At 47.6% G+C, this 16,831-nt stretch overlaps 1 protein-coding gene across 6 annotated transcripts in view; it reads left to right on the forward strand.

The window, feature by feature from the left end:
• LOC140424825 (ATP-dependent 6-phosphofructokinase, platelet type-like) overlaps nucleotides 1–16,831 on the forward strand; it is a 147,413-nt gene that overhangs the window by 25,080 nt on the left and 105,502 nt on the right. The gene's annotated exons all lie outside the window — the stretch shown is intronic.

Here is a 16,831-nt window from a genome sequence, read left to right on the forward strand (position 1 = left end):
AACTGATTCCCACCAGCCACCATTTGGAATATCTGTTTTTTAAAAACTTTTTATTCAAATATTTCTTTTTATAGCATACAAAATATTCAATCAAATTTTTACATAATTACAAAAGCAAAATATCCCCAACACAACCCCATCCAACCTAATCCAGCCTTGTACCAAAATTAACCCCTCCCAGCACCTCCACATCTCACCGCCCCCCCCCCCCCCTCCTTCCAGTCAGCTCCTTAAAAAAAGATAATGAACGGCTGCCACTTTGAGCAAAACCCACCTGTCAACCCTCTAATTTATCTTCTCCAAGTGCAGAAATTCCACCAGGTCCCCTAACCAACCCGAAGCCTTGGGCGGCACTGCGGATCTCCATCCGAGCAAGACTCACCTCTGGACTTATTAGAGAGGTGTGGGCCAAGACATCTGCCTTTTTCCCCTCCTGCAGCTCCGGCAAGTCTGAAACTCCAAAGATGGCCACCATTGAGCACACTCCATCTTAACCTTTAGAATCCTTGATATTGTTTCACAAAAGGAAACCCAAAAATCAACAAGCCTGGGGCAAGACCAAAACATGTGTGCATGGTTTGCCGGCTCCAGAGGACATCTGTCACATCTATCCTCCACCCCTGAAAAGAACCCACTCCTACGTGCCTTAGTCAAGTGAGCCCTATGCACCACCTTAAACTGTATCAAACTTAACTTGGCACAAAGGAGGTAGAGTTGACCCTATACAGAGCTTCACTCCACATGCACATCCCAAAGACAGAACCCTATACAAAAGCAAAGGTGCTGGCAGTAGGGGAAATTAAGGAAGCTCTTTATGCACAAAGTCTCGCACCTGCAGATATGTAAATACATTCCCCCTCGGAAGCTGGAACTCCTCTTAAATCTCTTCTAGCCCTGCAAACTAACCCTCTAAAAACAAGTCTCAACCTCTCTTACCCCTCCCTCTCCCATGCCCTGAGCATTGAATCTGGACCAGATGGCACAAACTAATGATTCCCACAGATCAGTGCCAACAGCGACATAGTGCCTCTTTTAAAATGCTGCCTACATTATGGTTAAAGTGTTTTGAAGACTTCAGTTATTTTGACAGATTTATGAACAAATAAACGGAGTGAGTATTTTCCCAAGTGGAGTTTGAATGGCTAAGCAGTTGACAGTTTTGCATTCCCATGTGATTAAAGTCAATGAAGAGGTTTCTGAAAGGTTGTTTATTTCTGTTTATTAATTCATTGTTTTTCAAAGACTTACCAGTGTTATTCTCGGGCACAAGATTTCTGGTCTGTTGTGGATAGTAGGTGAGTGAGTAGGCCATCGAGGGGATGTGGGTGTACGAAGGGGCCACGGGATAAATGATGGGGTATGGAAGGAACTGGACTGATAGCCCTGTGGATGGAGGCTGCCCTTGTAACCTGCATCTGTACCCATCTTAGGCCTGCTTCCGGAGGTGGAAGACCTGAATCCTGCCTGCCCTTAACTTCCCTGGTGAAAATTACATGTGCGTGTAGGTTCATTCAGAACTCTGTGATATTTATGAAATGGCCTGACTCATGATTCCTCAGCCAATGGAGCCAAAGATGAAGTTCTAACCCTAATTAAGTTGCATGTGTGGTGTTTGGGCAGCACGGTAACATAGTGGTTAGCACAGTTGCTTCACAGCTCCAGGGTCCCAGGTTCAATTCTCGGCTTGGGTCACTGTCTGTGTGGAGTCTGCACGTTCTCCCCGTGTGTGCGTGTGTTTCCTCCGGGTGCTCCGGTTTCCTCCCACAGTCCAAAGATGACACTGGTTTATTCTTTGTCACCACTTCAAAAGAATTGAATGAGGTTAGTCAAGCAAGAATTTTCCTCTTGAAATCACTGGGCTGAATTCTCCGTTCCTGCGGCTAAGTGCTGACACCAGCGGGTGACCCGTCGTGAAACAACACGGGAAGATCAGCGCAAACCGCTCACCGATGAGGGGCTAGCACTGGCGCACGTGAAACACCCGCGGAACGCGTGCATAACGGCCAGAGAATCGGCGGGTCCTGGGCCGCGCATGCGCAGGGCTGATGAGCCGCAGTCGCGCACGCCTACACACCCGACACACACACCGGTTGCGCCGGAAAACATGGCGCCAGCCATACAGGGCTGCGTATCTGCCCACCCAGCCCACCCGCTGGCCACCCCCCACCACTCGCCCTAGCAGATGCCCGCTGGCCAGCGGCATGGAACGCGGCCGAGGGTGGCGGCGCTGGACACTGTCCGCAGCCAGCACGCCAGGTTCCCAACCACTGGGACCACATGTGGCCTGCGCCGTCGGGAACATGGCCCATTGGGGATGGAACATCACGGGTGGGCCGGCTGATGATGCGGCAACGGTGTTGTGACTACGCGCAGAGCGTGTCCCGATGGCGCCGATTCAAAGGGGCCAGAGTATCGCGAACCTGTATCATACCCACACCTGCCCCAATTCCGCTGTCAGGAGCCATTCTCCGCCCGATCACCGTTCTCGATTTCGGCATCAGGCTATGGGGGAATTCCACCCATTGTATTTTTTAAATTTTGGATGGTCTCTGTTTTCACCAAGGATTTCATTGTTTTTCTTCGTTAAGCGGATTGTGCTCCCTTCATTCTTAAATATGAGTATGATATTAGCTATCCGAGAGGTTTCCTACATTGCATTTTTTCGAATGAATTCTTAAATATGTGTAACAGTGCCTCTGCTATTTCTTCCCCAGATTCTTGTAGAATACAGGGATGCAATCTATCTGAGCCAGAGGTTTTAACTAATTTGATTAGTTTATTAAATATTGCTCCTCCATTATTTTAAACCCTGTTGCACCATTTCTAATCTCATCTTCTGATATGTGTCTCTCTGTTGCATATTGCAGCAAACTAATTGTTTAATATTTTTACCATTTCACTATCCTTTCTGTGATTTTAAGCTTCCTTCAATCTGGAAGTTCACTATTGTTCTATTTTGTGTCCTTAGCCAACTTTATATTCATGCTGCTCCTGCCCATCGTATCCAATGGGCTTTAGCTTTGCAAACATGACCTGCACCACCCAAATTGCAGTGGTTCAAGAAAGGCCATCACCACATCCTCAGGGATTCACTTTTGTCAATTTTATGGGAATTTGATTAGATCTTCGCAGAAGAAGCATGTATAGTTCTGGATGTCCACATTATGGGAAAGATTATTCTGTGTGAATCCTTCTTGCATTTAATCTTCTCCTTGGGCTATATGTTTTTAATTGCACAAGTTATTGAATCAGCATCTGCTATGTGGATTGAAGGTCATGCAGATTCAAGGTTGCAATGAATCAGTCCACATGTCGATCGATGTGAAGAATTAATGTTACTTAAGTATGTCATATTGACTTTCTGGCACTATTTGTTCTAAAAGCAAGTCCTGTCAAACCTTGTCCTTTGGGTTTTTGAGTTTAGTATCTTGGAAATATAAAGGTGCATTGCTTTATGAAAGCTATTTTAATTATTACTCTGAATCTGGTTTAGCACAGGGCTAAATCGCTGGCTTTGAAAGCAGACCAAGGCAGGCCAGCAGCATGATTCAATTCCTGTACCAGCCTCCCCGAACAAGCGCCGGAATGTGGCGACTAGGGACTTTTCACAGTAACTTCATTTGAAGCCTACTTGTGACAATAAACTATTTTCATTTCATTTCATATGCCTGCAAATGAGGTTGAAAGAATTACAGGTTTTTATAGCTATTGCATCCTATATTCTAATTTATCCTTTTATTGTCCTAATGATAACTGGTAAAGTGGGCGTGCAGCCCTATTCAAGCAAAGTAGTGTCCGTTGCAGTGTAGTGTAGGCATTGTAGGTTGTCCTTCACTGACGCAGGGCTCCTGTTGCATGCTTCTTCCTGCAATGGTACTTTCTTGCAGCACTCTGAAGATTCAAATTGCATATTGCTAATTACAAAGTGCTTTGGTCCTTGTGTGAGTCCTTGTGTTTTGGTTTTGACTGCCAATTCAGTTCATCAAACCTTCCATACAGTAAGTCCTTTGTTAGATGACTATCATCCATTTTAGCAGCATGGCCCAGCAGCAGCCCCCCTAGCATATTTGCTGTACTACATTTGAATTAGAAGGTTGCATCATTTCTCTATCGGTGGCTTTATGTCACCAATGGAGTCCAAGGCTCTTTCTCAAACAAAGCATGTGAAATTAATGCAATCTACGTTCCTGTTTCTGATCTGTAATTCGAGGATCAGATTTTCATTTAGAGATGGGAAATTGTGAGTCGGACCTCCGAATCCTGTAAGATCTGGCTTTTGCTTTAATTTAATTGTAAGACCTTAGGTTCATTACAATTACAGACTAAACTGGGCTTACATTATTAACACTGCAATGAAGTTACTGTGAAAATCCCCTAGTCGCCGCACTCCGGCGCCTGTTCGGGTTCACTGAGGGAGAATTCAGAATATCCAGTTCACCTAACAAGCACATCTCTCGGGACTTTGTGGGAGGAAACCGGAGCACCCGGAGGAAACCCACACAGAAACGGGGAGAACGGGTAGACTCCGCATCGACAGCGACCCAAGCCGGGAATTGAACCCGGGTCCCTGGCACTACGAAGCAACAGTGCTAATCACTGTGCTACCATGCCACCCAAACACCGACGATATCAAATTAGGGAGCAGTAGAATCTGAGACACGGCCCTGTCTGGTTTTGAATTGGACAGAAGGTGACATTACTCTGATATCCTCAGTAACCAATTAAAATGTAAAAGCTTCTAGCTCAGACCAACCATAAAACCACATAGGTACAAGGATGTTTTCAGAAGCTTCACAGACTTTATTATGTTTTCCACAATAAACACAAAATCGTGATACTCAGCAAATGGCAGAAGTCAGCAGGCGCTTTCATGATGGAACATTGGGATCTTGATTTCCGGTTGACTTGGGTACCTTGTGTCTCGATTGAAGTCCTGTCTTCTGTCTTTTCTTATTCTTGATGATGAAGTATACTTAGTATTTACAATCCTTATCTTGTACCCGGTTTTCAGCTTGGCTCCATTCCGCATTAGGTAAAACCCTACTTCTTTTCAACTGATTGGTTGAAATACACATGTGAGTTTGGAGTAGGAGTAGGCACCTTAAGTCTGTTCCACTATTCAATAAGATCATGGCTGATCTGATTGTAACTTAAATCCAACATTCCTACCTACCATCGATAACCTTTCACCCCCTTTTTGATCAAGAATCTATCGAGCTCTCCCTTAAAAATATTCACAAACTCTGCTTCCACTACCTTTTGATGAAGAGAGTTCCAGAGACTCACGGCCCGCTGAGAGAAAAAATCCTCCTCATCTATGACTTAAATGAGCAACCCCTTATTTTTAAACAGTGAGCCCAGTTCTGGATTCTCCAAAAAGAGGAAACATCATCTCCATATCCACCCTGTCAATACCCCTTTTGTAATCAATGTCCCTCACAATAAATTATGACTTTCCATTAGCTTTCCTAATTCCTTGCTTTACCTGTACACTAGCCTTTTGTGATTCAATACCTCATTATTATATACCTCACATATATACCTTTCCACGATGGTACCTTGAGCCTGGTTTAGCTCATTGTCATTGTCATGCAGGAATACTGCAGATTCGTGGGCGGCACGGTAGCACAGCGGTTAGCACTGTTGCTACACAGCAGCAGGGTCCAGGATCAATTCCCGCTTGGGTCACTGTCTGTGCGGAGTCTGCACTTTCTCCCCATGTCTGCGTGGGTTTCGCCCAGGTGCTCTGGTTTCTTCCTCAGAAGTCCCAAAAGACTTGCTTGTTGGGTGAATTGGACGCTCTGAACTCTCCCTGTGTACAGTAACTTCATCGCAATGTTAATGTAAGCCTACTTGTGACAATAATAAAGATTATCATTATCCTGCTGTTTATTTATCAATAATGACCATTTAATGATATTACCAAGGGCTTGTCCTGTTTCATAGCTATTTAAACTAGACATGTTTACAATCTGTACTGATTAAAAGACTCCCTCGGGTTATCCACATCCATCTGAATGAATCACAGATAATAGATCATAGAAATTACAGTGCAGAAGGACGCCATTCAACCCATCGGGTCTGCACTGCCCCTTAGAAAGTGTACCCTACTTAAGTCCACGCCTCCCCCCTAGTCCCATAACCCAGTAACCCCGCCTAACCTTTTGGACAGTAAGGGTCAATTTAGCATGGCCAATCCACCTAACCTGCGCACCTTTGGACTTTGGGAGGAGCGCCCGGAGGAAACCCACGCAGACACTGAGAGAAAGTGCAAACTTCACACAGGAGGCCGGAATTGAACCTGGGTCCTTGGCCCGGTAATCAGCAGTGCTAACCACCGTGCTACAAGTCTTTTTTTTTTTAAATTATCTCTTGACATGTCTAGTTTACTGTAGAGTTGTTGTTTACATTTAAGATGTATTTAGATGAGCACTTGAAATGTCATAGCATACAAGGCTACTGGCCAAGTGCTGAAAAATGGGATTAGCGTAGATAGGTGTTGGTGGCCAGCATGGACATGATGGGCCGAAGCTCTCGGATTCTGTGACATTCACCTGAGCTTATCAGGCATGCTTTGTGGCTGTGTTACATATAGAAGACAAACTTAACCAATATACTTAAAGTGATTGCAACGAAGATCGAGCAGTACTATAATAAATAAACAAAATCCTACAAGCCGTTGGCAGAGTGGTAGCACTACTGCTAACAGTGCCAAGGGACTGTCCGGTGATTGTCTATGTGGCGTTTGCACTTTCTCCCCGTGTTTGTCTGGGTTTGTTTCAGATGCTCCAGTTTCCTCCCACAGTCCAAAAATGTGCAGGCTAGATGGATTGGCAATTCTGAATTTCCCAATAGTGTCCAAAGGTTAGGTGGGGTTACGGGGATGGTGGGCCGATATAGGGTGCTCTTTTGGAGGGTTGGTCCAGTCTTGATGGGCTGAATGGCCTCCTTCTGCACTGTAGGGATTCTATGATTCCAACCCCATCACTGATACAAAATTCAAAATTCCTATCAGGCTCGTGATCGTCATCTTGCCATCAAAAGAGGGGTTGCAACCCAAGTTCTTACTGAACAGCAACTTGGCCGCAAAAAGTAGTGCATGTCGGGAAGTGTGAGGATATTCATTTCTGCTTTCAAAAACTTCCAAGATTTCAGATTTCCTGACCCCATTCCCACCTTCATTGGGAGATGCAAATCTCTCCCCAAGTCTCAACGAAATGCAGCAGTCCACTTAATATGCACTACGGATTTTTAATCCGAGGCAATTGTGAGTTTAATGTTTTTCCATGCCCTTCCAGAAGCTTTCCAAATGCCATAGCAGCATTACTACTCTGCTACTTTACCCTAATTGATTCCAAAATTATTTCAGAATATTTGTTTTCATTGCTGTATTTGGACGTGTATTCTATCATTCTAGTGAGGAATTATTGATATTCTACATAAGCTATAACTAGTTTACACCTGGGGAAGCTTGTCTTTTTCTTCGCTTCAATTTAATTGTCCAAAATTGTGTTTTCTGTACAGTTTATAATGTAGACCCCTGAGATTGCCTTTCTGTTGCTTTCTTTTGAGGCTGAAAAGGTCACGTTTCTGCAACCTTGCATCAGGCCTCCGGACCTCCACGTCTAGAGATCACAACAACCTTTAGGGTCCCCTCTGCTTTATTTGCAAAACTTGAATATCTCAAGCAGAATTGAACACAGCACCCAAGGTTCATTTTTTGCCACAGCTGCTTATTTTTATTCCATTTTATTGTATAGTTCAATGTTACAGTAGCTTCGCATTGATTTACCAGGCTTCCTAGGTATCTCTTTCAAATGCTTCTCCAGGAATTTCAGCAGCATTCATGGAGTGCACACCACAGTGATTTTTTTCCTTCCAGTGTGCAGTGTGATGCATGATCAATGACCACTAAAGCGAGGTTGTAGTCCAACTGAAGGCTTTAATAAGCTAGTTGTTTCCCCCAGCAGCTCAGGTACAGAATGAAGGCTGCTGGGGCGGCACGGGCTCTTGTACCCTGCCTAGCAGGGCGGAGCTACCATACAGCTTGACCAATAGGAAGCATACAATTTCTACCAATGATGTTCCATCATACCAGGTACCATAATACCTCTACTACCACATTCAACCCCTGTTAAAAAAGAGTCCGGCGGGGGTGGTGGCCTGATACTACAAACATGGCAACGTGGTAGAATTAGTTATGGAGGTACCGTAATATCTCTGTACAGCGTTTTGTCACTATTTACAATTCTAGTAACTATTTACAATTTATGATTTTAAATTTACAATTTAAAATGAAGCAATCAGCCGATCGGGGTCCCTTGCCGTCCTCTGTGATCGTTGGAGCTTCGGTGGAGGCTCGGGCATCTGTGACTCCGGGAGCGTGGCCTCAATCTCTGTGGCAGCTTCGACAACCCTAGACTGTGCTGGTGGGGAAAACGGTTGACCTGGGAAGGGGGCGCCTGCGGGGTGCGCTGTGGGTGGGGGGGCCTAGACGGGGCCGGCGGAAGGACTGATCCTCCGATAAGGTTCCCTGGTGGAGGGGAGGGTAGGACTGGTGGCTGGGGTGTGCGTGGGGCTCCGGCGGGCGCCAGGACTCCTAGGGAGACCGTATCTTGTCGGCCGTCGGGGTACGCCACGTAGGCGTACTGGGGTTAGCGTGGAGAAGATGGACCCTCTTGACCAACGGGTCTGACTTGTGCGCCCGCTCGTGTTTTCGGAGCAGGATGGGTTTGGGAGCTGCCAGCCAGGTCGGGAGCGAGGTCCCAGAGGAGGACTTCCTGGGGAAGACAAGGAGACATTCATGAGGTGCCTGGTTGGTTGTGGTACAAAGCAGTGACCGGATGGAGTGGAGGGCATCCGGGAGGACTTCCTGCCAGCGGGAGACTGGGAGATTCCTGGACCGTAGGGCCAGTAGGACGGTCTTCCAGACCCTTCCGTTCTCCCTCTCTACCTGTCCGTTACCCGGGGGTTGTAACTGGTCGTCCTGCTCGAGGCGCTGTCCTTGCTGAGCAGGAATTGACGCAGTTCGTCGCTCATAAAGGAGGACCCCCTATCACTATGTATACAGGCGGAGAACCCGAACAGTGCAAAGATGCTATGGAGAGTCTTGATGACGGTGGTTGCGGTCATGTTGGGGCAGGGGATGGCGAATAGGAGCCGGGAGTACTCGCCAATCACGTTCAGGAAGTACATGTTGCGGTCGGTGGAGGGGAGGGGGCCTTTGAAGTCCATGCTGAGTCGTTCAAAGGGACGGGAAGCCTTTATCAGGTGCGCTTTCTCTGGTCGGTAGAAGTGCGGTTTGCACTCCGCGCAGATTTGGCAGTCCCTGGTGGCTGTCCTGTCCTCCTCGATGGAATAGGGCAGGTTGCGGGTCTCGATAAAGTGGAAAAAGCGAGTGACCCCCAGGTGGCAGAGGTCCTCGTGGAGGGTTCGGAGGTGGTCCACTTGTGCGGTGGCACATGTGCCGCGGGACAGGGCGTCAGGAGGCTTGTTTAGCTTCCCGGGACGATACAAGATCTCGTAGTTGTAGGTGGAGAGTTCGATCCTCCACCGCAAAATCTTATCGTTTTTTATCTTGCCCTGCTGTGCATTATCTAACATGAATGCAACCGACCGTTGGTCAGTGAGGAGAGTGAATCTCCTGCCGGCCAGGTAATGCCAATGTCGCACAGCTTCTACTATGGCCTGGGCCTCCTTTTCAACTGAGGAGTGGCGGGTTCGGAAGCATGGAGGGTACTTGAGAAGAAGGCCACGGGCCTGCCCGCTTGGTGAGAGTGGCCGCCAGAGCTACATCAGACACATCACTCTTGACCTGGAAGGGGAGGGCCTCATCGATGGCGTGCATCGTGGCCTTTGTAATGTCCGTTTTGATGTGGCTGAAGGCCTGACGGGCCTCTTTCGACAGGGGAAAAGCTGTGGATTGGATCAGGGGATGGTCCTTGTCCGCATAGTTGGGGACCCACTGGGCGTAGTAACTGAAAAACCCTAGGCAGCGCTTCAGGGCTTGGAGCAGTGAGGGAGAGTTAACTCCATATGGGGGCGCATGCATTCCGGGTTGGGGCCTATCACTCCATTTCGCACTACGTAGCTGACGATGGCTAGGCGGTCGGTGCTAAACACACATTTATCCTTGTTGTATGTAAGGTTAAGGAACTTTGCGGTCTGAAGGAATTTTCAGGATTTGGTATCGTGGTCCTGCTGGTCGTGGCTGCAGATGGTGACATTATCGAGATACGGGAATGTTGCCCGTAAACTGTACCGGTCAACCATTCGGTCCATCTCGCGCTGCAAGACCGAGACCCCTTTGGTGACACCGAAGGGAACCCTTAAGAAGTGATTGAGCCTCCCATCTGCCTCGAAGGCAGTGTATTTACGGTCACTAGTGCGGATGGGGAGCTGGTGGTAGGCGGGCTTGAGATCCACCGTGGAGAAGGCCTTGTAATGCGCGATCCTGTTTACCAGGTCGGATATGCGGGGGAGAGGGTCCGCGTCCAGCTGCATAAACCTGTTGATGGTCTGACTGTAGTCGATGACCATCCTTTGCTTCTCCCCGGTCCTTACCACCACTACTTGAGCTCTCCAGGGACTGTTGCTAGCTTCAATGACCCCTTCCCTCAGTAGCCTTTGGACCTCTGATCTGATAAAGATCCGGTCCTGGGCACTACCGTCAGCTCCTGGTGGCGACGGGTTTACAATCCGGGGTGAGATTCGCAAACAGGGAAGGCAGGCCGACCTTAAGGGTCGCGAGGCCACAGACAGTGAGGGGGGGGGGGTATAGGGCCGCCGAATTTGAAAGTTAGACTTTGGAGATTACACTGGAAGTCTAAACCTAGGAGCATGGCCGCGAGGAGGTGGGGAAGGACGCAGAGCCAGTAATTTTTGAACTCCCTTCCCTGGACTGTGAGGTTTGCTACACAAAACCCCTTTATCTCTATTGAGTGGGAACCGGAGGCCAGGGAGATTTTTTGATTAACGGGGTGGACAAGGAGAGAGCAGCGCCTTGCCGTGTCTGGGTATATGAAGCTCTCCATGCTCCCAGAGCCGATTAGGCAGGACGTCTCGTGCCCGTTGATAAATACAGTCGTTGTAGCAGTTGAGAGTGTTCGAGGCCGGGACTGATCCAGAGTCACCGAGACTAATCGCAGCAGTTGAGTGTTCTTTTCGGGCAGTGCGTGGTCAGCCGAGCTGGGGTCCTGGGGATCCATCCAAGATGGCGGCTCCCATTGGTCGCACATGGCTGGGGGTGCACAAAATGGCGGCGCCCATCCAACTAACGTGGCGTCCGCGGGACAAGATGGCGGTGCCCGGGAGCCGCACGTGGCCCTGGAGTAGGAAGATGGCGGCACCCTGCTGGCCGCACAGGGACCGTGGACAGGTTTGTGGTGGCGGTCCGCATTCGCCGCCGGAGACCGCGTCAACCGCACGGGCCTGGCATACCAGCACGAAATGGCCCCTTTTACCGCATCCCTTGTAGGTGGATGCGTGGGCCGGGCAGCGCTGGCGGCGGTGCTTGGCCTGCCCGCAAAAGTAGCAGCGGGACCCCCCGAGGTTGCCAGGCCACCTTGCAGCACAAGCCTGCGGGGGGGATGGGAGATGTCTCGGGGTCAGCTGCGGAGGCGTTCCACGCTGCCCAGGGGGCTGCCACGCGGTCGGGAATGTAAGCGCGGGCGTTTCTGGAGGCCACATCCAGGGAGCCTGCAAGGGCCCATGCCTACTTGAGATCTAGAGTGTCTTTTCCCAGCAATCACTGGCGGATTTGGGAGGACAGCATACCTGCCAAGAAAGCGCCCCGGACCAAGTGTTCAGTGTGTTCGCTCGCCAAAACTTGCGGGTAGCTGCAGTTTCTCCCCAACTCCAGGAGTGCACGGTAGAATTCTTCCAGCGATTTTTCCCCAGGGATTTGTTGCCTCATCGCTAGCAGATGTTGGGTGTCGACCTGGTTTACCGGGTGAATATAATTTCCTTTTAGCAGGTCTATTGCCGCATCGAAGTCTTCCGCTTCCTCGATGAGGGTGTAAATCTCCGGGCTCACCCTCGAGTGCAGGACTTGCATTTTCTGTTCTCCCGTGGGTGTGTTTTCGACCGTTTCGAGATATCCTGTAAAACACGCCAGCCAGAAGATTGCCACTGAGTTTGTCGCGTGGGGGCTGAGTTGCAGACACTCCAGCTTGATTCGGAGTTCCATCCTTTAAAATCTAGCTTATTGAATTGATGCACGATCAATGACTACTAAAGCGAGGTTGTAGTCCAACTGAAGGCTTTAATAAGCTAGATGTTTCCCCCAGCAGCTCAGGTACAGAATGAAGGCTGCTGGGGTGGCTTATACCCCGCCTAGTAGGGCGGAGCTACCATACAGCTTGACCAATAGGAAGCATACAATTTCTACCAATGGTGTTCCATCATTACCAGGTACCGTAATACCTCTACTACCACACAGTGTTTTATAATTGTCTGCACTGATTTTGTCTCCAAATGAGCTGCCCACTTCCTGAATGCCTGACCTGTAATTTTACTGCTTTTCCTAGTTTGATGTAATTTGTTTTGACCAATCTGCATTGGGTTTTTGAATCTATAATTTTAATTTGTATGGGTGGGTGCAGTAGAGAACGGTGGCCAATGAATCCACCAAGGCCAGGGTCCTGCTGAACTAAATGGCAGGACCCATAGTTTTTCTCCATTTCCTACATGACAGCCAGCCACATTGAGCCAAGTTAACTGACTGGTGGACAGGAAAACGTCAGTGGCAGGAGAACACAGCTGAAGGGGAGGCGATCGTGTCATGGTATTGTCACTGGACTAGTAATCCAGAGACCCGGGACAACACTCTGGGGATCGAATCCCATTAGGGCGGATGGTGAAATTTGAATTATGCAAGGTTCTAGAATTAAAATTCTAATTATGACCACTGTCGATTGTTGTAAAACTCCTCTGAAACACTAATGTAAAAGAGATCTGCCATTCTGACCTGGTCTGGCCTACTGTGATTCCAGATCCATAGCAATGTAGTTAACTCTAAAATGGCCGAGCAAACCACTTGGGCAATTAGGGATGGGCAATAAATACTGGCCCAGCCACTGACACGCACATCCCACAAAATAATTTTAAGAAGAATCCTTGGGGATGGTCACTGGCCGTTTTACAAGGGATAGGTCAGAGATTGGTGCTTGTTGGGGTGGGAGGAGTTTGTTTGCGGGATGGTGAGGCTGGAGTAGTACAAGAGGTTGGCAGTGTGTGGAATAGAGAAGCCATGTGTGGCAGGGGAGAGGCCCCCTGGAGTGATGGAGGAGTTTCCCCGCAGCTCCTAGCAAAATGAAGTGAGTCTCCTTTGGAAGGTTGCGTTTTCTAAGGTCTGGGAAAATTGCACAGCAGGAGTTGATTTTGTATTTAAAAATTTTTTATAGAAATTTATATCTGGCTTTCAATTGCACTAAGAGGCTGTTTTTAATGTCCCACCTTGAATAGGATACTGTGAATTGCCCTTGTGACATTAACAACAGTTGTGTACGTGATGAGTTCTGTTATGGTACACATGATAATTATTCCCATCTACTGCAGGGGCAAATATCAAGGCCCATGATTTTGCGGTAAATTAGAAACATTAGTGGTCCCAGCACAGAGTGAGACATATTGGGCTGATTCTCAGTCGGTGGGACCCTCCGTTTCACCGGCAGTGCCCTCACACCCGCGGATTTCCCGACGGTATGTGGGTATTCACAATGGGAAACCTTATTGGCCGGCTGCCGGGACAGAGGGTCCCGCTGCTGGTGGGGACACACCGCACCAGAAAACGGATACGGCAGGATGGAGCATCCCACCCATTGTTTCTTCCTGCCATCACTCATTTGTTGTCCTGTGGTCCAGCGCTGATCCTAGTCCTCTCTGATGCAGTCCCACATCAACCCCTCCATGAACTTGGCAGTGGTATAGTGCTGCCGGAGTGCACCAGAATCCCGCTCTGACACCTTCCATTTAATGCAGATATGTCCAACTGAATACAGCCTTTGAAAACGGCTGGACATTCATGAGGCATTACATTTGAAAAATGCAGTAAAGCTGCTCAGCCAGTCATGGGGCTGTTTCCTCTCTACATTTGCAGCTGCGATGGCTTGATGATGTGAAACGCGGCATCGTGCTTGTATTCGCTGCCAGCAACTTTTCATGGAATTTCCAACACAGAAATGGGCTATTTGGCTCACCCCATCTGTGATGGTGTTTATGTACCACACAAGCCTCCTCCCACCCTCTTGATGACACTATCAGGGTAACCTTCAGCTTCTTTTTCCCCCTCATGTGGTTATAAATTTCCTTGAATGTATCTATACTCAAATCGTGGAATGGTTACAGCACAGGAGGCCATTAGCACATTGTCTTTGTGTCAGTTCCTTGCAATAGCCACTCAACTCATTCCACTCCTACCTTTTGTGGGTAGCACTGTAAAATATTTTGTTTCACATAATTACCCAGTTCCCTTCTGCAAACCACATTCGAATCTGTCTCCACCACACACTCAGGCAGTGCATTCCTGATCCAAACCACTTCTTGTTGAGAGATTTTTCCTCGCGTCGCTCTTGTTCTGTTGTTAACCACCTAAGGGTTCTCTACCTTCTGCCGGTGGGAACTATTTCTGACCATTTATTTATCTCCAGACCCCTCATGGTTTTGAACACATCTAACGGATCTCCTCTCGACCTTCTCTTCCCCAAGAAGAACAGCCACAGCTTCTTCATTCTGTCCACATAACAGAAGTCCCTCATCCTCTGAACCATTCTCATAATTATTTTCTGCACCCTTACTAAAACCATCACATCCTTCCAATGGGGTTGAACTAGAGTGTTAAGAAGGCTCATAGCTTGCTTTTGTCCTCTGTGCCCTTATGTATAAAACACAAGAATTAGTACAATTTTATTAACTGCTTTCTCTGTCGCTCTTGGTAATCCATGCGCATATACACTCAGACCCCACTGCTCCTGTATTTCTTTTAGAATTGTACCTTTTGTTTTATTTCACCTCTCATTCTTCTATCCACAATGTATCACTTCACACGTCTACAGTAGTAGCCACCCTAAGGACGTGAGACCAGTTTAGGCACCATTTCGAACTGGGTGAGATTTCCACGGGGGCCCCCATCTGCAACAATCATAGGTTCGCACCGGCGAGGATAGATGCCACGTTTGCGACGTAAGGGGAAGACAGAGGAACGCTGACAGCAGAGGACATCCTATGGAACAGAGTGTACCAGCGCGCGAGGGGTAAAACCCCAACTATGCCTGTGGGGGTAAAGCTGGGGATAACCCCTACCGCCAAGCGGCAGGAACCCCGGCTGAGGTCCGACAAACCACCATAAATACTGAACACTAATGTATAGATATAAATATTAAGTATCATTGGAGCCCCAGTCAGGGTTACGGTGACAGTGAGTGGCTCAAACCTTGTTCCTTCTGTTGGTTATTATTATTGTTGTTGCATTGCCTTTACATACAAAACTCAATTTCCTCTGCGGCCATGTGTCTGCCCATTCCACCAGCTGTCTGTATCCTCCCAGTTCACAATACTTCCAAGTTCTTGCATCATCTTCAAATTTTGAAATTAAGCCTCATGCATCCAGGCCAAGGTTAGAAATATAAATAAGGAAAATCGGTGGTCCCCTCCATTCCCCAGTTAGGAGTAACGATTTCTGCAATTCATGTTCTTAATGGGATTGAGTTAGATAATTAAACTGTTGCACAATTAAATTCTAGCTATGCAAAAAACTAATGATTCAAAATGCCACATGGTTCTAAATAAAATGCCTACAAGATTTTCACTTTAAAAAGCATAGTTTTACCGACGTCTGGGGACAAGTGATTAATACATATGAAAACAACTTAATAGGAGATTTAAAAATGATATGACATTTTCTAGAGCTGCTGCACCTCAAAATTTGGCACTAGACTGCTTCTCCTTGGTATTGATGATCATTAGAATTACTAGCCTCTGATATGCCAGCAGCTCTTGCTGGGCTGGACATCCGCTCCCAAGGCATTGATCCAAGGTTGGGCATTTCGATCCTCAAGTGCCTGAGTGGTGCTTAATTTGGCGGCCTTGCAGTAGCTATTCAGCCAGTGGATGGTGTTGTGATATGCATCACTGTATATACACAAGGGGTTAATGTAAATACACTACAACTAAGTAACCACTTGATGGAGCACCAGAGATGTCATGACATGCAGACATACAGCCAATGGGTCATGACAAGGTGCCACACAAAACGTTGCTGCATAAACTAAAGATGCATGGCATTGAGTGTAAAGTGGTAGCATGGGTAGAGGATTGGTTAACTAACAGAAAGCAGAGAGTGGGGATAAATGGGTGTTTCTCTGGTTGGCAACCTATAACTAGTGGGGTCCCTCAAGGATCAGTGTTGGGCCCGCAGTTGTTCACAATTTACATAGACGATTTGGAGTTGGGGACCAAGTGCAATGTATCAAAGTTTGCAGACGACACTAAGATGAGTAAAGCAAAAAGTGCAGAGGATACCGGAAGTCTGCAGAAGGATTTGGATAGGTTAGATGAATGGGCTAGGGTCTGGCAGATGGAATTCAATGTTGCCAAGTGTGAGGCTATCCATTTTGGGAGGAATAACAGCAGAATGGATTATTATTTAAATGGTAAGATGTTAAAACATGCTGCTGTGCAGAGGGACCTGGGTGTGCTGGTGCATGAGTCGCAAAAAGTTAGTGTGCAGGTGCAACAGGTGATTAAGAAGGCTAATCGAGTTTTGTCTTTCATTGCTAGAGGGATGGAGTTCAAGACTAGTGAGGTTATGCTGCAATTGTATAGGTGTTGGTGA

The sequence above is a fragment of the Scyliorhinus torazame genome, chromosome 6 (genome assembly GCF_047496885.1).
Source record: "Scyliorhinus torazame isolate Kashiwa2021f chromosome 6, sScyTor2.1, whole genome shotgun sequence".
NCBI classification, from domain to species: domain Eukaryota; kingdom Metazoa; phylum Chordata; class Chondrichthyes; order Carcharhiniformes; family Scyliorhinidae; genus Scyliorhinus; species Scyliorhinus torazame.